General features: G+C 38.2%; 1 protein-coding gene across 7 annotated transcripts in view; it reads left to right on the top strand.

Moving 5' to 3' along the window:
- ARID1B (AT-rich interaction domain 1B) overlaps positions 1-26,341 on the top strand; it is a 406,097-nt gene that overhangs the window by 212,542 nt on the left and 167,214 nt on the right. The window lies entirely within an intron of this gene.

The raw sequence follows: 26,341 nt of genomic DNA, 5'->3' as shown, positions 1-26,341 counted from the left end.
CCACCACCCCTGCCCCACCCCAAAAGATCCAAACAAAAGAGAGTCCTTTGCCCTTGGTATTCTATAGAAAGTTCACAGATATACTGTGTTACTATTATAGAAATTCATAGCACATATTAGCTCAAAAAAGGTTCTTACCTCAGAGACCTGATTTGAAGACCATTTGGAACCATCTCTGCGCTCTACCACTGATACGCAGTTTTACACCATCCCTTCATTAATGTTATGTCAGAAACTCAGTGTATTGCAAGCCATTTTATTAAAACAAATGCTGGTGCGGAGAGTAGCTCCATGTAATGTGGCTGATGTGGAATATTGTCTAATAGTCTCTTCTCCACCCACACCCCACCTCCACCCCTGGCATCAAAGTTGTCATTCTGAACAGAAAAAAATACATTTAAGGAATTGTAGCATAAGGTCAAATTTATGTTATTTTATAAAAATACTACTATAGTGTAGAGGTAGTATGTCATTGGAAAGGAGTACCAGTTTCAGTTCTGATTAAGCAGTCCTTTGGATATGCCTAGGAGCGCATTCTTAGAAACTAAGCTCGTTACCAACAAATACACAGTTTTTATTTATTTCAGTTATTAATTGTTAAGAAATGTCTTCAAGTTTTTTTTTTAACATTGGAAAGATATCAACAAGAAGTGTGTAATCAGAATGAAAAATATTTTAACTTGTTCAGAACTCTCAGAGCAGCTATAATATTTTCCATAGACTAAAGAGGAGCCTTGCTGTTCTCTCTTCCGTGAAGAGCCTTTTTAAGCCGCAGTTTCTCGATGGAATGTTTTTATTTCAGAAAATGGAAAAGAGATGTTAATATGCATGTTATCAAAGAATTTGTGTTTTATTACAAGTGAATTTAAATGCATCAGTACCAAAAATTTTATTTACTGCCTTTCTCTATTGCCTTGTCTTTATTGATAGCTCCGTTGCATATTTCAAAGGGTATTGTTATTTCTCAGAATTTATGAAAGTAAGGAATCCACAGATCCAGGAAGCACAGTGTATTTCCAAGTTTAAATAAGAAATATATGCCTGTCTGAACTGTAGAACACCAAAGACATAGAGAATGCCTTACAAGCAGCTGGAGAAAAAGAACAGGTCACCTATAAAGAAATAGAATGGTAGCAAATTTCTGTAGTTCTGTGGAATCCAGAAGAAGTAGGAAAATGTCTACAAAATGTGTATTTAGCAAAATTATTTTAAGTACTATTCAAGAATTGTGATAAAAATGAAAATATTTAGAGATAGACAACAACTGAGGGAGTTTATCACTGAAAGACCTTTACAGTTCCTCTAAGGAACTTCTGTAGGATGTAATTCAAAAGAGAGAAAAATTGTCCCAGAAGGAATGCCTGAGACGCAAGATGGAATAATAAACAGATAGAAGGCACAAATATAGAGCCAAATAATAATTGTCTAATTTATGGAATTAAAAGTAAAAGAACTGGGCTTCCCTGGTGGCGCAGTGGTTGAGAATCTGCCTGCCAATGCAGGGGACGCGGGTTCAAGCCCTGGTCTGGGAAGATCCCACATGCCACGGAGCAACTGGGCCCGTGAGCCACAACTACTGAGCCTGCGCGTCTGGAGCCTGTGCTCCACAACAAGAGAGGCCGCGACAATGAGAGGCCCGTGCACAGCGATGAAGAGTGGCCCTCGCTTGCCGCAACTAGAGAAAGCCCTCGCATAGAAACGAAGACCCAACACAGCCAAAAATAAATAAATAAATTTATTTAAAAAGTAAAAGAATTGAAATGTTATTCAACAAGAGAACGTAAGCTGGAAAGAGGGAGATTGCAACTACAGTCCTTTTACTGTCCAGAAAATAAAGAGATTTTGTGTAGTTAAATATGTGGTAAAATGTTGAGGGAAACCACTGAAAGAATAAAAAGAGTGAAAAATATTACAGAATAGTGCACTGGGGTGGGGGTGGGGAAGATGGGGTCCTACTGGCCTGATAGTAAACTTACAACAACAAAATAAACCATTTTTAACTATAGCGACTCAGGGCTTTTAAAAAGATCATTAGCCTTATTTCTGATTATGAAAATTTATAAACAATGCAGTCATGTTTTTAATCTTAAATAGCTTAAATTTGTTTATAGTATTGATCAATTTAGGAAACCCATCCAAGCTCATTCCAGATTAATGGAGACTGAAGTTACTGAGGCTTTACTATTCTATATAAGATGTAATTATGAGTCCTAAAGGGATTGCTGACATTCATAGGATTGCTAGGTGCTTAGCTTATGAAATGAGTATTTTAGATGAAAATAGGAATGCAGGTAGCTTATACGTTATGTCAGTGTTCAGTAATTGTGACTGCAGACGCCACTTACGTTTTTCTGTTTATTCTCTCTGTCTCCTACTTTGAAAATCTAATAATTGCTCTCATTTATTGAGCACCATTTTGGTCTGGACATTTTGCTACTTGTTTTACTTATTTATCATTTGTAGTCCTTATGGTAGCGCTGCAAACACAGGTATTATTTTATCCATTTCAGACATTAGAGACTAGATGTTGCAAGCAGTTACCCTGACCAGGGCTCCTCAGCTGACCAGCGGCAGAGGCAGAATCCAAACCCAAGTTGGCTTCACTTTAAAGTCTTGATACTCTTAATACAGCAGGTCCCCCTAACTCTTCATGTGTTTTTAAATAAATGAATAGCAGTAATGCTTTCTGATTGTTGTTTTTGTTAACCTGTGGATTGTCTCTCTTTCTGAGAGGCAGTTGTTTTGTTAAAAAGAACAATAGGGGAAGACTGTATGGAGAGATGTTTTGAGTACCCTCATGTATGCTGTGGTAGAGCCAGATTCCTAGATCTTGCATTTTATGGCAGAACAACCAAAGAGCTTTGCTCCAGAGACTTCGAAGCCCTGGCTAGCGGAACTGGTAGCAATTATATTTCCCTGCCATGGAGAAATGTGACCCAGGTGTCTTTCAGTCACCATCACTTGTGTTCAGACCTGAAACATTCGTGAGATGCACTTTTACTTCTGATCCTTTAAGCTGTACCATCAATGCCCACGTGAGATGCCACTGATTGGTTTCCCATCTAGGGGACAAAAATATTGAGTCTATATAGCCACTGTGTTGCTTGGAGGATACTGTTTGAAGGAGGATACTGTTCGAAGGAGGATACTGTTCACCAGGATACTGATTCTCAAAGAGCTAGAATTTGGGGTGAAGGGAAGGTAGTGGCATCTGAAACATCAAAAATTCCGGTAATTCGAACCTGCAAAGTCTGAGGACACTGTAGTGTAAGATCCCCACAGCCTCATTAGACCCGTGGTTGCCCTTGGAGCCACAGTCTCCCACTCAGAACGAACTGCTTTCTATGCCCACTTGTTTCTCTTCACTGCTTTGCGCACAAGTGCAAAGGTTTAATTTTGTAAAAGCTCCCAGTAATCATAGGTCTGGTGATACCGCATTGGTATGAAAAAAAGAATACAAGATATCTCATAAATACATATTGTTGATATTGATTACAACTTTAAAAAAACTTACTATGGCTACTAGAAAATTTAAAATTATCTATGTGGATCATATTTGTGACTATTCATATTTCTTTTGGATAGTGCAGGTCTGTAACATTGTCCATCTAAATACCTTTATCTTTGGCAGTGATTCTCAAACCTTAGTTGAAAATTAAAATGACCTGGATGCTTTAAAAACTCATCAAACCCAGGTCACCCTTCAGTCAGTTAACAGTGGAATCTCTGGAAATGAGATCCAGACGTCAGTAAAGTATATCGTGTAACTTTTAAAGGCTCCTATAAATCCATGGCTCCTAAAAATCCAATTTTTAACACTTTTAGTTAAATTCATTAATTGAACAACCCTTGCTGTTTTTCTCATATTTAACTTAGGCTCATTGTGTTACAATTTAACTTTATTTCTTCTTTGTGTATTCTATGGAGTAAGAAATAATACATTAATATATTTGAAAGAGACAAAGTATTTAATTCTAAGAAGTGAAAGCTGTGAGAGATGCAGGGTTTCAAGTTATTCTGTAGAAAGCAGGTTCTAGGGGAAAGGGTTGTAAGCTAAGATGGGCTGGGAAGAGGCTAGTTAATTTAGTTTAAAGTTGGCCTCCAAAAACATGCATCCAGAAGTAAACTTTTCAAGAAGTAAGCTTTCAAGAATGTGGGGCATTCCATGTTGGGTAGTGGTGTGTACCAGCACCACCTGACAGAGGTTTTCCTTGTCAGCAGCTCACGGTCATTTCTTGATTCCCAGAGGGAGTTGGTCCAGGTTGAAAAACTCTAGACAGGCAGTTATGGGAATACTGGAGTGGCATAATAAAGCAGATTAGGAGGGCTCCACTTTTAGCAGACAAGTGGAGTAGAAACCAGGAACAAAGTCACTTACATAGAGAATACATGATAGGGATGCCACCTACATTTTGGTAGATAGAAAGGTATTTGGGAGGCTAAGGGCAACCTGTATGGACAAGCTGCTGACACACAACTGGCCTTGGTGGTCATTGGTTGACTCTAACCTAAAGATTCTTCAGTCTGTAGCTGGCTCTCACCAAATATTGAGGCATTATTGGAATGGCATAGTACAGTATAGTACAAAGAGCGCTGACAGGGTCAAGAGACCTGGGTTTTAGTCTGATTTTCTCAAACGACTATGTTTGTGGCCTTAGACAAGTCATTTAACCTGTCGGGCTTCCACTTTGCCTCATCTATGAAATAAGAAATACTCGCTTAGTATCCAGTATTTCTTTCAGATCTGTGAATATCCCTGCAAAATACCAACGAACGCAATGAATGTGCTCAGGTAATATGTACGGTAGAAAGATTGTGTTTTCAAATAAGGTATGAAGTTTTTGAGCTAGTCATCTGATGGGTCTGACATTGCCTACAGCATACTATACCTTGTAGAGGTAGTCAGTGCCTCCAAAGCTTGATCTCAGCTTAAGTTACTTGTCTTCTGAGATGATCCCAGGAACTAGCAACTCTAGTCCCTAATATTTAGATTCCATACTTTCTGCAGTATATTGACTCAGCATTATTCATTTCGTAGGAATGATGGCAGAAAAAGAATTCAATATCAGAACTATTGCACCCTGAATTGAGGTCTCAGTTGAGCCTAATGATAGAAAATAAATGCTAGGAGTACTATTACTGCTTTATATCTACTTCATTTGGTTGGGCAAAAGGCATTTACCGGATTATGTAACTATCACTGAAGACAGGATCCGTCATGAGCCAAGAATTTCAGTGTGTTTTTTGCTCAAAGTGAGCCTGGTGTCCAACACTCACATTAAATACCATGTGAAGTTTTTGGGTGAGAGTGAATCGAAGGTTGAGGGGCACTTGCATACAATCTCATGAACTTATTTTCTTCTGTGCTTACTGGGAACTGATTGCACCGTAGCAAAATTAGATGTCAGCACAAAGGCAACTCAGAGGCATACCTGACCAGAGTAGAAGTGACAAGCGAAAATCCGTTAAAGGAGCCAGCCACATGGGTATATTCAGTAACACAGGCCAGCACTGTAGGAATCTTATACTCAACACCTTGCTTGAGATCAGTGCTTTGACTTTGTGCATTGCTCATACACGTACAAAAAACCTATGGGCATCATGATATTTTTGATATTGAATATTTGAATATTTGCTGGATGTTTTGGTTTGTTTTTGAAGGCTACTTTCTTTTGGTGTCATTCCCCCAAGGATGAGACTTAGTAAAAAAACAACTTTGTTTTTTTCACTACTGAATCTAAAGGAGACCAGATCTTACAAGCTGTTGAGAGAACGTGTGACTAAGCCTTGGCCAGTCATAAGCTCTTGCTTGATTAAACCACACAGAAGTTGAGAGTCCAGCAATATTGGAAGCACTGTGTGTCCATTATTGTAAATGCTGGTGGTGACATTCTGGGAAAATAATTTCTGTTGACCTATCTCCCTCGTTTCTTACCTCTTTTCCAATCCTGGTCCTCCACAATCGATTCTGTTAACTATCCTAATATTATTTCGTGAAATTCCCTCCTGGGATAAATTAGATAAACTCAGTTTCATTTCTTTTTAAGAACTTTGATTAGTATAATTAGTAAACTAGCTACCGTATAAGTTTTAAACTAAGGGGAGGTATGCTATGAATCACTGGTAACTTGGGTCCTGCTAGATTAAGTGATAAGAGGTGGTCTTTACTTGTAGTTGCATTGTTACAGAATATAAGCTTTTTTTTTTTTTTGTCTTGCCAGTTACAGCTACTGGGCTTTATGGATGTAAAACTTCATATGAGAGCTTCTAGATTTCTAACAATACCGTGTGGGATGATGTTATCAACTCCATTGAATTAAACAGCTTTTTGATAGAAGGGTGATCATCTAGCTTTTAGTTAAATATGAACCTTTAGGTGGTATCACAAGTGCAACAGTTAAGTCTCCTTTGTAAACTAAAGGGTGATAAACCAAATGTTTATTTCATTTATTTTTATTCATTAGAATTTGTCAGTTACCTTCTGTGTACTAAATACTGTGCTGTCTCTGTATTATTCCAGGAATAAAAAGATGAATAGCAAAATATGTTATTCTGTATCTTCTAGGGACTTTCGCAGGCTTTAGCCTGCGTAGAAAGCAAATAATCAGATACAAACAAATAATTTGTAGAAAACAATCAGATCATAATTCAGTATTTTGAGAAGGAGTTGGCTAACCTGACTGAGATATAGGACTGGGAAAGAAGAGGTGACATTTGATATCAAGTACCTCTTATATATCCAGCATATTTCACACAATGCTTGCTACATACGTGGGAGGCACTTAGAAAATGTTTGTTGAATTAAGTTTGAACTGTGCCCTGAAGAATAAAGAGCTGGTGAGAGCCTGAATTAAAGAGAAAGATGACAGTATGATTTCCGATTGGAACAGTCTCAGGAGACACAGATAAATTCCAAAGTTTTGAGCTCAGGCAAACTGGTAGTTTGTCATTAATTGAACAAAGAAAATACAGAAGTTGGTTTGAGATCAGTGGTATGATAAGAGAAAATTAGTTTAACTTTTGACTGGCGAAATTCAAGGTTTTTGAGTGACATTCTCACGAGGCTGTTCGGTATGCAGTTGGAGAGGTCTGGTCAGTCCTGGAGCTCAAGTAGAAAAAACGAAGATAAAGATTTAGGATTCATCAAAATGTTTGATATTGGAAGCCATGGGAGTGAGTGAGATTGCTCAGGGAAAGTGATAAGAATGTCTGTGATAGATGTATGAGGAAGAGAGTATTTTCAAATTGACATTTCTGGAGCTGATTAGATTTATTTTAAAAGGGACCCACCCTTGATAGAACCAAGGACCTCAACAGCCTCTTTCTAATGGAAGCATTTGGTTCTCTGGATTTAGAATTTAGCAAGTGCTGACTATCTAACATTGCATTTGCTGTCATTCTGTCTTCCCTTCACTACTTTCATCCCTGGCATGATAGTGAAATTGTAGGAAATGCTCTACTGTCCTTATTGTGCCCGTCACAGCATTACCCCTGTCCTACCACTACATACGTCCCACCCCTCAGAAAGAAAGGCAAATTACGACAGGATTCCTGCATCTTCATTGCCCTTAACATAGCAAAAATGATCTCAGACTGATCCAAGCCTCTTGATAGAGCTGTAAGAGACATTCACTGGAGACTTCTCACAGATGGAAACACTTTTCCAGTTTGGTATAGGGAAGGGTCACCAGAAGTGGTTTCTTCATTTCTGTCTCTCAGAAGACATTTGACTAATTTATATACTTGAGCACTTGGCTGCTGTTCTTACATTATTAGAAACATTTCAGTGTTAATCTTTATAGATCCTCTTTTAATGTTTGGTACTGTATTTCCATATCAGTAAAGGAATCACTGATATGCTTTATGCAGTGATGTCTTTAGTTTAAAAAAAAAGTCCACCTCAGTATAAATTTAAACTATATCATCTAATCCCAGATAGTTTTGTTGTTATTTTTCCAAGATAACTAGACCTAGCCAGTATGGCTGTTGAGCACTTGAACTGTGGCTAGTCCAAAATGATATGTGCTGCAACTGTAAATTATGCATCAAGTTTTGAAGACAACATAAAAAAGGTAAAATATCTCACTTATTTTTATATTGAGTACATGTTGAAATGATAATATTTTGGATTTATTGAGTCAGACAAAATATATTATTAAATTACTTTCACCATTTTTCTCTTCTTAATGTGGCTCCTCAAAAATTTTAAATTACATATGTGGTTGCATTATATTTCTACTGGACAGTGTGACTCTAGACTAATCTACACCAAATACAACCTCCACCCCACCCCACCCCTGCGCATACCCCAAAGGAATTGCTCCGGCTTGTGGATTTGTTAGTGATTGATTGCTCTTGTTTCTAATGTCCCTGCCCAGTGTGGAAGCCTATGGTAATCTAGCAACAATTCTGGTGATTTTTAAAACCACGTTTGTTGATTACAGAGAATTTTGCAAAGGGCAAATTGGGGAAATAATTTACATTTATTGAGCTACTGAAAAATAATACTTGCAACCAGAAAAACCGTCTATTGGGGACCACAGGAAGTTGTTTTTTGTTTGTTTGGGCTGTAATTTCTATAACTATCGGATTTTATAAAGTATGTTTTTACTTTCTTTTTTGTTCCAAAAGGGATTTAGTCAATTTTATAATGTAAGTAATTGGTTAGCACCGTTTTAGGAATCTATCAGTAGAAAGATGTTATTTATTTTAGGAATTTCTCATGCTAGCCGAAACTCCAGTAAAATAAAAATTTCCTCTAGGTGATTGCTTCTTACTCCTTTTTTGATCTCTCTCCTGAAACCAGACCTCATTCATCTGGAAACAAAGCTCTATCAATCTGACAGAGGACAATCCATAGGTAAAGAGCACCTCACATTTAGGAATGCCTCACCTTCTCAGATTATGCTTTGAAATGGAAGTAAACTGAAAGTAAACATAGCCCCAGCTCCTTCTGTGTGGTGCAAATGTCTATAGCCTAAACTTGTAAAATGGAAACTTACTTTTTTTAGTAGGGAAAAAATGTTCAAAAATAAGCTGTAAATTTTTAAAATGACCCCTTTTTATGATGGTAAAGAAAACTGTCTACTTCCTGGACATACCCCAATACAGTTATTTAATGATTGCCTGTCTGCATATGAGAAAGAGAACCTTCAGGTCTCAACCTTACTCCTGTTTACTAATCTGAGGATTTGTATAGCTAGAGTATGAGAATGTCTGATTTCTAGCTTTTATCTCTCTTTTTAAATTTTTGCTTAATTTAGTTACCTAAATGTGTGTAGCACACTTCCTAGGAGTTTTATGGGTAGCACACTTTCTAGGGGTTTTATGGGTAGTAGAACATACATAGGTACACAGTGGATGGACCTTGCCTTCAGAGATCTAGAGGAAAATAGACTTGTATGATTACATATAAAATTATATCAATCCAATCCAGTACTGTACAAAGTGCAGTAATTCTAATGAAAGGGATCAATAAGGTCTTATTGGAAAAAAGCATGGCGATTTCAAAAGGGCAAAATTGTAGGGAAGGTAAAGGGCTCAGTATGAATACAGGCCTGGAAAAAAAAATATGGTAGGTTCAGCACGCAAGTTTCCAAAGGTGATTAAAGGAACGAGTACAGGGAGATGAAACTGAATGGCAGATAAGAAACAGATTACCCAGGGCCCTTATCCCAAGGTACGGAGGAGTCTGGACCCAATTCTCTTGATATTCTGAAGGGTTTTGAACAGAGTGACATATTCAAATCTATGTTTGCTGAAGACAACACTGGGGCACTGTGAAAGATGATGGGTGGGAAAGAGCCTGGTGTCAAGGAAACCAGTTTCACAGTATTCTAGGTTTTAAAGGGAGAGATGAGGCACTCAACTAAGGCAGTGGTGACAGGAATAGAGGCTACAATGGATTTGAAAATCCCGATGTGGGGAGTGATTGGATGATGATCAAAGTGAACTTTTAGTCAGGTGCTATTTAATTCTCATAACAACTATCTGCTGTCATTATTATACTCACTTTACACAGGAGGAAGGTGAGGCACAGAGACGCTGAGAAACATGCCTAAGGATACAAAGCCAGTGTTTGGAGGAATTAAAATCAGTCCCGGGTAGTCTTGCCTGAGCCCAGACTCTTAATTTCTATTTCTCCCTGGTTGTGGAGGAAAAAGCAACTCTGAAGTTCTAACATTTCTAGCCTATGGCTGTTATACTTCCATCAGAGGAGGGAGGAACTTGTCTTTAACATGTCAATGCCCATGAAGGTTCTGTTTAGGCTGCTCTGTTCTCATCTTATTCTGCATGCTTTTCTATATATAATAAGCTCAGTCATCCGCTCCCATGAACTCAGCTATCATCTAATTGCCCATGACTTCAAGTTCTTTAGTCTTTAGTGCAGGTACCCTGACCTGTACTTCCTGCTGCCAGCTGGCTGGCTGTCTCCTCCCGGGGTGTACCACAAGCATGTGAAAATAAACAGCGCCAAACCAGACTCATTAGTTGCTAGTTAATGACATAGCCTTGCTATCATTCAGCCCAGCAAGTTGAAAACTGGGGTGTCATCTTGACTACTGTCACACATAACCATCATATCTCATTAGAACTCTCTGAAAATCTCATTAGGTCCCTTTAAGCATTTTTTTTTCCTGCCTTTTTCTTCTGATGTGCGTGCAGGCAAGCAGAAATACGTATATACATAAATACCTTCCTACCTACCAACCACCTGACATAATTTGGAAAACTAAAAAGCAGCCAAAGACCAAAAACTAGCTGTGAAAAGGGGACAGGAGGAGAGAGAAATTTCAGGAAGAAGGGAATAGTGCATGTATAACTAAGGAAATGTTAACTATTTATGGTTTTAAAAAACTTTGAAATAAAATTGAAAACCATTTAGCAAAGTATGTTTTAGGAAAATGAATATTAAGAAAATAAATGGAATGAATATAAATGTTTTGAACATTCCCTCTCTGATGAGGAATTTACCTAAAATGGGTTTGAATAGTTCTTTGTATTCTTGTCTTTTATCTTGTAGATAGCAGTGGGTTTTTTTTGTTTTTGTTTTTTAATTTATTTAATTATTTGGCTGTGTTGGGTCTTCGTTTCTGTTTGGTGCGCGGGCCTCTCACTGTCGCGGCCTCTCACTGTCGCGGCCTCTCTTGTTGCGGAGCACAGGCTCCAGACGCGCAGGCTCAGTAGTTGTGGCTCACGGGCCTAGTTGCTCCGCGGCATGTGGGATCTTCCCAGACCAGGGCTCGAACCCGTGTCCCCTGCATTGGCAGGCAGATTCTCAACCCCTGCGCCACCAGCGAAGCCCATAGCAGTCTTTTATATGTTACTCTTTTACACCCTGCTAAAAGTTCAGCACTTCATAAGGGATATAATTTAAAGTTAAAAAATAAAACGTTCATGGGCACATCTTTTTATTGGTAAAATGTTGTTATAACCATGTAATTGTAAATTGAGACCTAAAAAAAAAGATATAGAATCCAAAATAAATTTAATGAGCATCATCTTTTTTTATTACCCCAAACTTTAAAATTTGAATAAGGGCTTATAAGTGCTTGAAGTCTTAGCTATGTGCCACCATGCATGTTTTTCTGTTACTGTTACTAGGTAGGGTTAAATGAGAAATGGTTTCATATAAACAACAATGAAATCTAATTTTAGCCATTTCTCTTACTCAAATTGAAATTCATAATCCTACACAGTAGGGATTTAAAACTCTATTTAAAGTTTCCTCAAAATTAATCTTGTTCCTCTAATTTTGTTTTCTTTTTTCCTCAAACCATTGTTACCTCCCGCCACATAACTCGTTTATACCTCAAGAATTTTCTTCCCACTAATGGTATGTCAGTTTATGCTGTATATATTTTCCTTTAATGATCTACGTGATTCCTTTATTTTCTTCCAAAAAGAAATAATATGGCATTTGTGGCTATAAATTATACATAAACCTTAATGAGTGACAGAATGCTGCTTACTTGCAGAATTTGATAATTAAATCACATATACATTTGGAAAACTAAAACTTTAAACATTGGCCCTCAAAGGCATGGATGTTACGGCTGATGTTTCAGACGCGGCGACCACTGGCCGCCGCTGAGCCGGAGCCGCTTCCTGCGCGGCCCTTCCTCGAGCCCGCTCCCGCCGCGGCGCTCCCGGCTCCGGCCCTAGCGTGCCTCCGCCTGCTGCTCCTCCTGCCTTGCCCGTCGGCTTCAGAGTCCATCATTCACCAGTCTAATGATCTACCTCTTTTTATTCATTGCCAGAGACTGGCTTCGGAGAGTATCAGATACTTGAAGCAGCGAGAACCCCTTTACTAGCCACGAGCCCCAGTATTACTGTTTTCATTTTTCTGTGCATTAAAAACTCTGCGTTTGTTTCTTTCGCTTTCATAACCAAGATACGTTGAACAGTTGACACATCCAGAGGTTTGCTTCGGCCCTCAATTAGGGGAAAAAAAACAAAAACAAAAACAGACAAACGTTTAGGAAGAAAGTAAAAAGGAACCCGAAAGGGTGGCGAGGTGGGGGCGGGGGAGATGAGTGACTTAAGCCAGTTCAGAAATTCCCTTGGTGCATGGAGCCCCAGGAACCCCGAGTGTCCGCTCCGAGACGCTGCGGCGAGGCTCTGCGCAGGAGCCGGTGAGGGAGCGGGCAGGGCTGCCGGGGCGAGGTTGTGCAACAAAGCTCTCGGAGGCGAGCTCCCAGCAGGCACCGCGCCCCGCCCACCACTCCAGGTTTCCCGGCAGGCAGCCTTCGCCCCGCCCTCCCCGCCACCCCTCCCCCGCACGTAGCCTGTGAGCCTGTGCGTTGGGCGGGGGCGGAGTGGGGGGTGTCTTACAGCGTGACTAGCCAGGGCCCCTGTCTCTGTGGCCATGTTGCCCGGGACTGCACGGCCCCGGGTCCTTTCTTGGGGGGCGCTGGGAGGGGGGAGCCCGTGGCGCCTCCTGTGGAGCTTTCTGCAAGCCGGAAAATTGGCACCTAGGCAGGAGGTGCCTAGTGCCCTGTCCAATGTAGTTCTGTAAAGTTTCTGCTGACACAGCTTAACATTTAAACGAAACGCACCGGCCGGACTGACGCAGGGAGAAGAGCGTTTTTTGTGTGCCACTTCTAGCCACAGTTCCACACGAAATTGCTTCCTTTGCTCCCTAACCTCCTCGTCCTCCTCCAGTTCGGCTTGCCCAAATCGGTGTGCTTTAATTTTTCCCCAACTTTGGCGCGTCTCTCTTTTCACTCTTTTCCCTCCCCCGCCCCAAAAGGAACACCACCACCCAACTACCAGGACTGGATGAGTTGCAGCTCGTTTTGCATGATTAAAACGAGTGCCTGATGGTGGAAAACCACCAAAGGCGCTGAGGAGGAAGGTCCCAGCACTGCCCAGGCCTCTAAACGCAGGGTGGGGCCGGTGTTCAAAACCCACTTGACAAAAACAGGGCGGGGCTGGCAGGCGAGGGGCGGGGTCAGAGCGCGGAGCCCAGGCTGCCGAACGTTGGGCGGGGCCCGTGCCAGTGGACAGCCGCGGGGTGGAGCCTGAAGCCCAGGCCTATGAGAACTCAGCTGGGCCGGAGGGTGAGGGGCGGGGCGGCCGCCGCAGTTGGCTGCTCCGCTGCTGCCCGGAGTCAGCCTGACCCAGGCTGGAGCTGCTTCGAAGGCACTTGGTTTCCATTTGTGTAATAACGGCTATTTGGGGCCAAGTACATGCTCGTCTACCTTGTTTGGCGGGAAAAACCAACTCAGCATTTATTTAAAAGCTGGGAGAGGGGTGGGGGAGGGATGGACTGGGAGTTTGGGGTTAGTGGATGCAGACTTATGTATAGAATGGATAAGCAATAAGGTCCTGCTGTAGAGCACAGGGAACTATATTCAATATCCTGAGATAAACCATAATGGAAAAGAATATAAAAAAGAATGTATATATATGTGTGTGTAACTGAGTCACATTGCTGTATAGCAGAAATTAACACAACGTTGTAACTCAAATATACGTCAGTAAAATAAAATTTTTTAAAAGCTGAGGAAACTCTTGACATATATATACTAATATGTATAGAATAGATAATAAAAACCTGCTGTATAAAAAATAAATAAAATCAAATTCAAAACAGAAAAGAAAAAGCTGAGAAGACTCTAAGCTTGTAAAGTTTTATCTCCTGCCTGTGTTTTCCTGCTCATAGGCTTTTTGGAATATTCCCTTTCTGCTATTTAGCCTTTCTCTGTTGTGAAGACTTAGGGATCTTTGAGTGTTCTCATTGGTCACCTTCTCTAGGAGTCTGAAGTAGAATGTTGCAATTGAGACATCTTTGACGTTTTCAAGTAAGCTAAACGACACATAAAACTATAGTAAAATAGATTAATTAACATATGCATTTAATCCAACTAGTAGTAATCAACTGTGGCCAATTGGTTTTTAAATTTTTTATTCTACTCCATGGACTATGTAATTTCTAAAGTTTATTTACGTTGATACTGTTTACATAAATAGCTTACTATGTGGTATGTTTCTTCTATCATATTCAAGTCAACTTAATCTTGGAATTCTGGAAATTTGATGATCTATTATGGGAATGTCGTTTTGAGTTAGTTCATCAATACTGATGTAGAGGCAGAATCTAGGAAATGTCGTGAAGAATATAAGAGAAATGGCCTTGAATAGGAGTTCTGAATATTAACATTCTTCTATTTGCTTTTATGGGTTATAATGTTATTATATTTATTGTGGCAGATGAATATGCATAATATTTTCACTTGTGATGTGTATACAAACAAGAGATTTTGTAGAAAATAATAGATTCTAGCAGGGACGTTCCTAACCTTGATTATGGTTGCTTGCGTAGGACACTTGCCAGTTCCCTTTTAAATTAAATTAAATCAAATATTATTTGAGTGTTTTGTTAAAAGGGGAGGGTCATGTACCAGTTTATGGTTTTGTACATCTCCTCACATTTTAGTGAGTATGGAGCAAATGCAGTGTTAGGATAAGCCTTCATTGGTGATCGTCAGTGGGCCAAGATAGCAGCTCTTTTTAGATTTTGAGCTACCGTCTTGTGTAATAGTGGTTAAGTTGGTTCTGGTAAGTGAGTTTTGGGTTGACAAGCTTTTTGACTCTCTAGCTTTGTGAGTATTGAATTAATGGAAAGCCTTAATTTTCTGTGTATCTCAGAAATGATATATAATTGCAAAAGAAAACAGAACACACTTTTTACAGAAGTTGATGGAATTTGAAAAAAGTATAACATGAATTGAATAAAAAACAATTTCACTTCTTTCACATCCTCCCAGCAGCATATTCCATGGTTACATGATACCCCCTAATCCCATCAGTGAAAAGACATCTGAAATTATAGGTACATCAAACTTTATTTAGGAGTCACTATTCTCTTGTTAATCATAAAGTCTTGGATTCAGAAATCCTAACCCAAATAACTGTCAGCACAAAAGACATACCTATTTGAATAGTCATTTATGCCATTTATGCCCACTCTCTCCAAGAGCCGTTTCTGTTTGCTCCAAGCATTTGCCTGGTTTACAGCAAATTGTGAAATTATACTTTGCCTACCTAATAGTCCTAGTGAGTACGAGATTCCTACACTCCCCCAGGTTTTTCAGAGGGAGTCTTGAAGTAAATAATAGATTTAAGTGAGATTTCAAGCAAATGTCTGATTTGACTAATCTTGCATTTAGGTAATAGATAAGGCTAAGATATACACATATGAACATGCATACACCTGCATATATATATATGTTAACAGGCTTTAGCTATCTCAGAGGTTATTTTTACTTTTGGCTTTTACCCATTCCCCCATTTTGTAAAATAAGTGAATTTGTATTAATTATAATTGGTAACAACTCTCCCTGTTAAAATATAAAATAAAATATGGCATTGAGCTCACATTTTGTATGAGTAGGTTTATCTCCCTGTGCAGAGTTGTCACTGAGCTTGAGAGCTTTCTTGAAGGAAAATTTGTCTTACAGCATTTTACTTCAGCAGTACTAAACCACTGCTTTGTGGAACCTTGGTTCTGTAGCCCTTCCACCGTGAACATGATGATAATGCAGTGTAACTGTTTCAGCACCTGAGGTAGCTTTCATTCCAAACACTGTTTTTATTCCTGTTAATAAACTCAATATTTGAATCAAGGCTTTTCTTCCTGTGCTTATGCTTTTGAATATCAGTAGCTGGGATTTCCCATGTCTAGACCAGAGTTTCTAACCTTGGTACCATTGACAATTTTGGGCCTGATAAGTCATTGTTGTAAAAAGGCTACTCTGTGCGTTGTAGTACCCACGAGATACCAGGAGCAAACCCCATCCTAACCCCCAACTGTGATGACTAAAAGTGTCACTAGACATTGTCAAATATCTCCTGACTTATTGGAGGTGGGGAGGGGCACAAAATTTTTCCTGGTTGAGAATCACTGGTCTAGACAAAAATTAAATCCATTGGAGATCCTTGGCCAAAATTGTTTATAAACTCTTGGTGAAACATGACATGAATGTTACTGCCAAGTAGCTAGTTTTTTAAAATTTTATTTTAAGTTTGGTTGTACATTTTTAATTTCAGAAACCTCATTTTTGCTTAAAAAGCTATAAAGAGGGACTTCCCTGGTGGCACAGTGGTTAAGAATCCGCCTGCCAATGCAGGGGACACGGGTTCGATTCCTGGTCCGGGAAGATCCCACATGCCGCGGAGCAACTAAGCCCGTGTGCCACAACTACCGAGCCTTTGCTCTAGAGCCCGCGAGCCACAACTACTGAGCCCGCACGCCTAGAGCCCATACTCTGCAACAAGAGAAGCCACCGCAATGTGAAGCCCACTCACCTCAACGAAGAATTGCCCCAGCTCGCTGCAACTAGAGAAAGCCCACGGGCAGCAACGAAGACCCAATGTAGCCAAAAATAAATTAAATAAATTTTTTAAATAAGCTGTAAAGACTTTGCATGAACAAAACTGAGTCTACTTAATATAACAGTATTGAAAGGGCCTACTGAGAGTAAATATTTCATACATTAAAAATCAAGGTTTTTAACCTTGAGACTGTAGTTCAAGCTTTTTGCTACTTTATATGTAGAAAATAGTTTCATGGTATAAGCTCAGTAACTCTGAATTTTCTCATACATCTCTTAGAGTTATTACGGCCGGATTACCAAATAAATGTAAATATGTGGTCCTTTAACAGGTTTTTTTTTTAAGATTTGAATTTTAAAAACTGAACTTCAAAATTTCTGAGCTATAGGTTATGAAGAGGTGCCATACTTCATATCTGAAGGTTGTATTGTATTTTCTTGTCAGAACTTGTACATACTACTTTAACTTTAGTGTTGGCTGTAATTTTGATTTTTAAGTTGATTTTGCTGGTTTTCCTGTTGGAATTCAATTTTATGCGTAATTGTATTAAATATCAAAGATTTTCATTAGATACAATCCTTTTTTAGTTTCAAAAAAGACCCTAAAGTTGTTTTCTACCTTACCAAAAAATTTCAGAAACCTCAAATCCCCCCTACCAGAAGAAAAATCTAGCAATTCCCAAATCATTCAGAAATCTCTAGAAATTATCATCTGAAAATTTCAGTCCTATGATCTAGAACACTTTATCAAAAAAGAAAAAAGGCACACTCTACAATGAAAATCAAAGGCGTTTTGAGGATGACAAACTGGAATATTATTTTACTTTAGTTCTTGTCTGTATATTTGGAAATGGTAATATTCGCTGAGTACCATGGATTACTGTTTTGTGAAATGCAAAACCCAATGATATGTGAAGAATAGTACTCCAGTAGAACCTTAGAACCTTTTTAATAGAACTTTCCCATCACCCCAGAAGTTTCCTTTGCCCCTTTGTCGTCAGCTCCTCCCTCCACACCCAGCTCCTCGCAACCACTGATCTGTTGTCTTTCCTGACAGTTTTGCCTTTTCTGGAATGTCTTAGAAATGGAATCATACAGTCGGTAGCCTTTTGAGTCTGGCTTTAGCTTCTTTTACTTAGCACAATACATTTGAGATGCATTCGTGTTGTTGCTTATATCAGTAATCAATTCCTTTTTTATTGGTGAGCAGTTTTCCATTGTATGGATGTAGTCCATTGTTTTGTGTATCCGTTCACCAATTGATAGACATTTGGATTGTTTGCAGTTTTTGACAATTTTGAGTAAAGCCTCTATAAACATTCTCATACAGGTTTTCAGGTGAACATGTTTTCATTTCTCTTGAGTAAATACATAAAAGTGAGATTTCTGGATCATGTGGTAAGGCTACTTTTATTTTATTATCTTGCCACAGTAGATTACTTTAAAAAATCAGTTCTCGTGTTCGAATCCCATGTTTTTAAACAAATTACTCATATTTTCTTTTGCCATATGGTACTGCTGTCTGTGGTAGAGCCGGAGGGTTCCTCCTTGATAACTTACTCTTCAGGGGAGCATTGTAATCATCCATCAGCACTATTTCAGAGAGTGACTCTATTATTTCATGTCAAGGTGTGCCCCTTGACATGAAGTAGCGACGTGAGTGTCACTAACAAGTGTGGTGCCTTCCTTCTCCTTTGGGTCAGTCTTTGTTCCGAAGAGGTGCCAATTCAGGTTTCTGTTAGTTGTTTCCAGTCTGACCTGAGCCTCATGTGTCCTCAGGCATCCAGCTCTTCAGTGAGCAGATGAAGGTTTGTCATTATCTCCCTGACATTTTTCTGTACCGAAATGCCCATGTCCTGAATTACCAGTATTTTTCGATTGTTCATGACTAGAGATTCTTTAGAGACAAGGCCTGTATGGCCCTTTATTATAGAAGATTAATATTGAACAATTTTGAACTCAAAAAGGCATTAAAATAAACTCAGTAGCAAAGCTTTTTCACACAACTAATACTCACTCATTTTTGAAGGCTTCCTCTTTTTCTTGTACAGTTTTTTTTAGGCAACATGCTTATTTTGGAGAGAGGAAGACTGGGCAGACTGGAATAGTGGTGTGCTGTCAGTTAGTTGCCTTGAAAACTTGAAGACTTTCATATATTTACATTAGGTGGAGCATGTTTTAAAATCTTGTTAGATCTACAGCTGCGACATGGAGCTGTGTCCAATTGTGGTTTATAAACATGTGTTCATATTTTCATTGTGTTACAGTCCTCAACACATTCATTCATACCTACTTATTTATTTGTTCAACAGTTATTTATTGGGCTCCTACTCCATGTCAGGCATTTTTCTAGGTAAGAAACATACAACAGTGAATGACACTTGCAAGGTCCCTACTCTTGTGAAGTTTACATTTTAGTAAAGGGATAAATAAGCAAATTTCAGGTGGTAATACCAGCAAGGCAGAGGGGCTCTTTGAGGAGGCGACCTTTAAACTGAGGTGTGAGTGATTTGAAGGGACCAGTAAATAGAAAGATCTGGTAGCAGAGTGTTCCAGGAGGAGGGGACAGCAAGTGCAAAGGCTATGAGCTAAGAGAGGGCCATTTTCAAAAACAAAAGAAGCCAGTGTAGCTGAAACATCGTGCATGGAGGGAGAGTGGTGGGACTGGGGATCAGTGAGGCAGGCAGGAGCCACTCAGTTTAGCTTCTTGTGGACCACCATGAGGAACTGAGATAGCATTTTATGGTCTTGGGAAGTTTCAAACAAGGAGTGGAAATGGAGGAGGGACTTGCCTGTGTAGATACTCTAAGTGCTTTCAGAACTGCCTTTAATATCGTAGTGTTCTTGCCTGGAACTCTGCCAGTAGATGTATGGCACCTAGAGTTATTTTATTTAGAGCCTTAGTTAGTTTTTGCTATGCAACAGACCAGCCCATAGCTTAGTGCTCAGAGCAACCAACACTTAACGTAGCTCATGATCCTTCAGTTTGACAGTCTGGCCCGGGTATTTTTCCTGGTTTCTGCCGGGCTCATTCTCCCGTCTTCAGTTAGCTATACTGATCTGCTAAATGGCTCCGCTTCTCGAAGTTGACTGGCTCTTGGCTAGGATGATGTGGTAACAGAACCATACGTCTCTTATCCTCCAACAAACTAGTATGGGCTTGTTCACATGGTGGCTGGTTGACTTTCAAGAGGCTGGTTAAAAGGGTGCATTGCCTCTCGAGTCTTAGACTTGAAAGTGGTGCACTATGCTTTCTCTTGCTGCATTCTGTTGATCCAAGCAAATCACATGTCCAGCCCAGATTAAAGGATTAGAGAAACAGGCCCCACCTGCATAGTGGTGGCTATTTTTGCACACTGTTCTATACTCATGGTCTGTTTTCTCTGAGCCATATCATGAGTTTGTGATTGCTTTGTGAATCTTAAGTGAAGGTATCCTCAGCCAGTTAGAGAACATAATTAGAAACAGGAATGTTAGCACAGTGCTCACAACCTTTGTTTTACATTTAACAGCCTAGGATATGAAGATACAGCTCACATTCTAGTACAGAAGATAATGTGAGCATAACACTTGCAGTGAAAAGTGTAATTGTAACATATCCATTGTTTGTCTTGAAATTGTATTACACTATACTAAGTACAACAGAAATGGTTTTTGGTGTGTAGATAATAATTAATACTTATTAATATTCATCCGTTCCCTATATAGGTACAGGTTTTTAGTTAATTTTAAATACATTCAGAGAATGGATGTTCTACTCAGAGAACTTAACAGTAGAAGGCATCATTGTGTGTTCTGTTACCAGCCAACCAAACATCTAGCAGTTTCTGCAAGCTGTGTCCTTGAGCTGTCATGTGGCCCGTACATGCTAAAAAGAAGAATGAGGAGAATAATAAGTAAGAGAAGAATGCTGCCAGGGTTTTACATGGTTTTTTTAAGTGTTCGTTATTTAAATGGATTACAAAAAAGTAAACAATAATGATAGTAGTGGTAATAATAAACAATAGTAATATTAAAAAGACAAAACAACTTCCTTGCTTGCTAAAATTAAAACTTTGCAACCCAGGGTGAGCTGTCTTGTGTGCTTATGTGAGAGGGAGAGGGAGAGAGGTGGGGGACGGAGAGCTTTTCTTCCTACAGTCTACATTTCATAAATCCTGTGACGTGGTTTTGGAGAACAATGTGTTTATTAATGTCTGCTTCTCCTTAATGTATAATAGGTAAAAGTATGCATAATCGTTCTAGTTGGTGTATTGGTCTTTTCGGATCAACCAAAAAAGAGACACAGCAATCTTTTTAAGTAGAATAGTATCTTTATCCCTTGAACGTCAATCTAGGCAAAAATTAGTTTTTCTAAAAGCATCTGAATTCTTAGTAATTTACTTGTGGACAAATATTGTGATTGCAGATTCCATCAGATTCTTCTCCTCCTCTCACTCCCATCTGCCTTTGGGTTGAATACCTCACAGATAATTTTGCTTTTCCCATCCCTACCTGGAATTGGAGGCAAACTTGATATCATTTTAATGTTTTATTATGGTGAAGATATGGTATGTATGATCACTGGAGAAAATAATGGGTCATTTTGCATCACAGTTATTCAAATGGAAAATTAAAACTGCATGTCCTCCTGCCCTTGTTATTTCAAAATAAATTATAGATGGATCAAATATTTAAATGTAAAAAATAAAAAGTGAAATGTATTAAAAGAAAACATGAATGAATATTATAAAATCCAGGACTGGACAAGACAATTTCCAGCGTGGCACATATTCTAGAAGGCATGGAGGGAACAAATGGATAGATTTGATTATTTATAATGTCAACTTTCTGTTTTTAATCCTACTTTAAAATTTTAACATGTTAAAAGCCTTTCCCTAATTTATAAAATATTTCTTGAAAACTGAGTTTTTCATGATTATGCAATGGTCAATCATATATCATACTTTGTTTAACCATTCCCTATTTTTATACTTTTTTCTAATTTGTCATCATTTCAAATAATGATGTAGTATTCATACTTAATATATAAACACTTGATCACAAATCAGATCACAAAGATTTCTCTAGCAAATAGATTGCTGGGTAAATGGGTACGAATATGTTTGAGGCTATTGATGTATAATGGAAAACTGTTTTCTGGGAGGGCTGTTCTTATTTACATACCCATCACAAGTGTTGAGGGGTCTGGTTGTACAGACAAGCGCTGACTACTGTACTTTTAAGCTTTGCCAACTTGAAAGATAAGACTTTTACTTACATTTCTATGATTATTATTGACATTGAACAATTTATAATGTTATCATTGGCTTATTTTATTAACTAATTACTTTTAATTGAACAAGAAAAACACATGCATTGGTGAAAAAATTCTTACATTGTGAGACAGAATACAATGAAAAATAAGTCTCTCCCTTGAGGCAATCACTGATGTATTTCTTGCATATCTTTACAGAATAGTCTAAGTGTATCAATCATATTAACCGACTCCCACTTTTATTTTTAACACAGATGTTAGCTTACTATGTACACTATTCTGATTCTTTTCACTTCATGTGATATCATAGAAATTTTTCATTATCTACGCAGATAGACACACCTCCTTTTTAACAGTATTATAATATTCTACTGCTTAGCTGTATGAGGACTTATTAAACACCCCCTTGTTGATGGACATTTGGTTGGTGGTTGTTTTCAGCTTTTTAGTGTTGCAAACAACTCTGGTAAACAACTTCGTAAATCTTTATTTTTGCACTTGAATATCAGTGGAATTGTTGGGTTAATACCTAATCACATGCGTATACATTTTGGTGGATACTGCCAAATTGCATTTTATTCCAATATATGTTCTTATCAGTGCAAGGCCATGATTTGAGTGATTTCCCACATCTTTGTCAATATTATAATTATCTAAGTTTTTAATCTTTGGTAATCCATGGTGAGAAAAATAGAATAATGTTGGAAGTTTTGACTTGCATTCCTTTAATTATGAGTAAGAATCTTTGCATGTAATTATAAATCATCATTATTTGTTACTTTATTTCTTTTTGTGACAGTGTGATCCCGATTTTAGAATCTTTATTAAAATGGGACATAGTTTTGTCAATTTTTTTTTTTTACATATATGTTTTTATTCTTTTTCAAATTCTTTTCCCATTTAGGTTATTACAGAATACTGAGCAGAGTTCCCTGTGCTATATAGTAGGTCCTTGTTGGTTATCTGTTTTAAATATAGCAGTGTGTACATGAAAATGCTGCTGAATATTTGTGTTTTCTGCTTTAGAGATGAAAGTAAAAAGGTCTTTGAAAGTGATTCAAGAAAGGGGAAGGTACAACCACTGTTACTTCCAAATTCATGAATTCACATTTTCCCAATTTTCTTAATAGAATGATTGGAAATTGAAGTGTTTTATTTTAATTTTGGCAGAGGGAGGGCTTGTTAGGGTAATTGGGAGAGAGAGAAGCCAATTGAAGGTTTTTTGCTTGATTAGAATGAAAGAACTGTGAATGGTGTAGCTGCTTCTGAACTTGGCGGATTGAATTTCCACAGTGGTTTTAGAAATTCTCTACAAATGGAATCCTTTTAGGCATGTAAAGTGTTGATTGTAGCATCATTTGAAAGAAGCATGGTTTAATGGTAAGGGCTGGACTTATCCTGGACTTGGGAAGTCTCTGCTTAGGAAGTCTCTGCTTTGTTAGCCCACACAAATCCCTTTACACCTTATACCTCAGGACCCCTTGACAGGTTCTCTCTCCCAGTGATGGCAGGTATCCTTCTCATCAGTATATTCAGTCATCTTTACATTTGTTACAGCATCTGTGTGGAGAAGGAGAACATTGGGTATCATGTCCTAATTTTAATTTAGATAAACCTGTGACCTTTTTTCTTGATGATTTTACAATATTGCCAGTTTTAAATCTCCCTAAACTGAAGATTAAAAAGAAAAATGACACCATGAGTCCTCTTGTCTATTCATTTCTGGATTGAATTTATTTTTTAAATGAATGTTTAAATACATTTTACCCAATTAATAATAACTTAGTGAAACTCACCACTTTTTATCTCATACAGTACTGAGCACATGTCTTACATGTAGTAAATATCCAGAAAGTCTTTGTTAATGAGTCAGGTAAATGCAGACTATCAGCACTTTATCCTCCCACTACATTATTAAATCTTTACACTGAGAATGTACTAATTTTTTCCAGTTGTAAATTCTTGTTTTGACCTAAAATTGAGACTACATCATAGTAGTCTCAATTTGCTGATGATGGTTGTCTAATAACTAAAATCCCATCAGATAAGCACAAATCTACTTCTAGCTTATTTATAGGAATTATAGATGTTGGGCTTATGAAATAGAAAATACTTATCCTCCTCCTGTTTTCAGAAGATTCAAATTTATGATAAAAGAACAAAAAAGCTTAGCTGATTTCTGTTGCTAGTTAAGTTTAATGACTACCACCTGAAAATCATGTGTGACAGTTGAAATACTCCCTTACTCCCACTAGAGGGGGATTCCTTCCAACTTAGGTAAAAAATGCTATTAGATACAACATGAAAACCTCTGTGTGACATTGATCTTTCTTTTTTATTAAATTGAAGTTAATCTCATGTTTTAAAAATCAGCTGTCCTTCTGTAGGTATTGCAATTAAAATCTTACGGAAATAGAAATTATAAAGGATACTGAACTAGAGTGCACATGTATTTAAACCATAGTGCTTTTGAACAAACCGTAAAGTTTTAAAAGTTGCTTTAATTAAACTGGTTAATACTTGGGAATTTCAAAACATCACTTTGAGCCTTCCTGGAGATAAAATCTAGGGTAGAAGATGAGGCTGACCTTTTGAGATCCACCTCCTTACTCCAATCCCCAAGGTCTGTCTTCGTCTCTGTCTGCTGACATACCACATGGAGAGTTCCTAAATTCCACTTGAAAGTTTTGGTTTGCTATCATCTCAAGTTGTCCAATATATTAAAGCCATATCTTTAAATAGATTTCTATTTGCCATTGAATTTTCTTACTACTTTGACTTTTCGTACTGTGTTAAGCAAATGCAGAACTCACTCTGGAGATGATCTTTGCAGATTTAAACATATAATATGTTTTAAAAACAATTCTATACATATTAAAATATCATATCAAGGGTGAATGTACCTAACACTGAGGTATGCAGGTATGAAGTATGTGTATAATTCAAGAGTAAATGTCATATTGTGTTTATAGTAGCTAAGATTTGGTGAATTTGTTCCTTGTGCTTTTCCTTAACTAAAGTTTCCGATGTTGATTAGAAGTTTTAATGTAAAAATATTTGAGGTTAGTAACCTAGTGTTGTGAAAGGCAGGACTTAGGAAATTCAAACATATGTAAATTGCAAATAACTGGGTTCTTTATTTTATTTTATTTTTTCCTTAAAGACTATAAGAAGATCTTGTTTCTAAATCTAACAATTAGCTTTGGAAATCTAAGTGTAAACAGAAATGCTGTCAGTGAATCTTATAATGATCTTGTGCTGTAGTTAGCCAACATTTCAGTCTTTAGCCTAAAATCACATTTGGTGTCAGCAACACATGGTTTTCATCAAAACTGGGCTGCTCGTCTTCTCAATACCAATCATGCGTTTCTCTTGCTTTGTGCACCAATCTCTGTCAGGTACCAGGTGGTGGGTGAGCGTCACTTTCAGTAGAGCAGTTGGAGAGTACAGTTTGTTTCCTCATTTCTTCTGTGACCCCTTTACTTTCATACTGGATGACAGTCTTATTGCAGTGATCTTCCTTTCTGTATTTTCTCCCCCCCCCCCAAAGGGAAAAATCCAATGTTTTTTTTATAGCAAGATACATTGGATAGCCTGTATGTTTTCTACTTAAGTGTCTACCACAAATGCCTGATTTTAAGGTGTTTAAAACTAACAGTGAGGGACTTCCCTGGTGGTCCAGCGATTGGGACTTCGCCTTCCAATGCAGGGGGTGCAGGTTCGATCCCTGGTCAGGGAGCTGGGTTCCCACATGCCTAGAAGCCAAGAAGCCAGGAAGCCAAGATGTGGAGCAGAGGCAATATTGTAACAAATTCAATAGAGACTTAGAAAATGGTCCACATAAAAAAAAAAAGAAACACTAACAGTGAAGCCAGGTAGTCTGACATTACTGCCCCACCTCCACTGTCTTCCCCAGACACTTAAAAAATAATTCTTATTTGTTCTGTTGCTTTCTTTCCTTGCTCTTTTCCATCATATACTGGTACTTTGTAGTAGTCAAACTTAAATGCTTTATACACCAGACTGAATAATTAGGTTTAAAAAACAGTAATTATCAATACACGTCTTGTTCCACACAGCTTTTAAAATTCATGTTAATGAGCTCTGTCTTCTAATGCATAAGACTGACAGGCAATTTTGAAGTTTTGCCATCATTTCTCAACTTGTTGCTTAGACTCTGTCTGCCTTTTCCTGAGTATTGCTTTCAGGAAGTCTTGCTCTGCAGCATTCCCGAGATTCAGGACTA

The sequence above is a fragment of the Balaenoptera borealis genome, assembly GCF_965194805.1.
Source record: "Balaenoptera borealis genome assembly, chromosome: 9".
Classification (NCBI taxonomy): Eukaryota; Metazoa; Chordata; class Mammalia; order Artiodactyla; family Balaenopteridae; genus Balaenoptera; species Balaenoptera borealis.
Note: the sequence above shows the minus strand (reverse complement) of the source record. Positions and strands in the feature narration are given on the sequence as shown.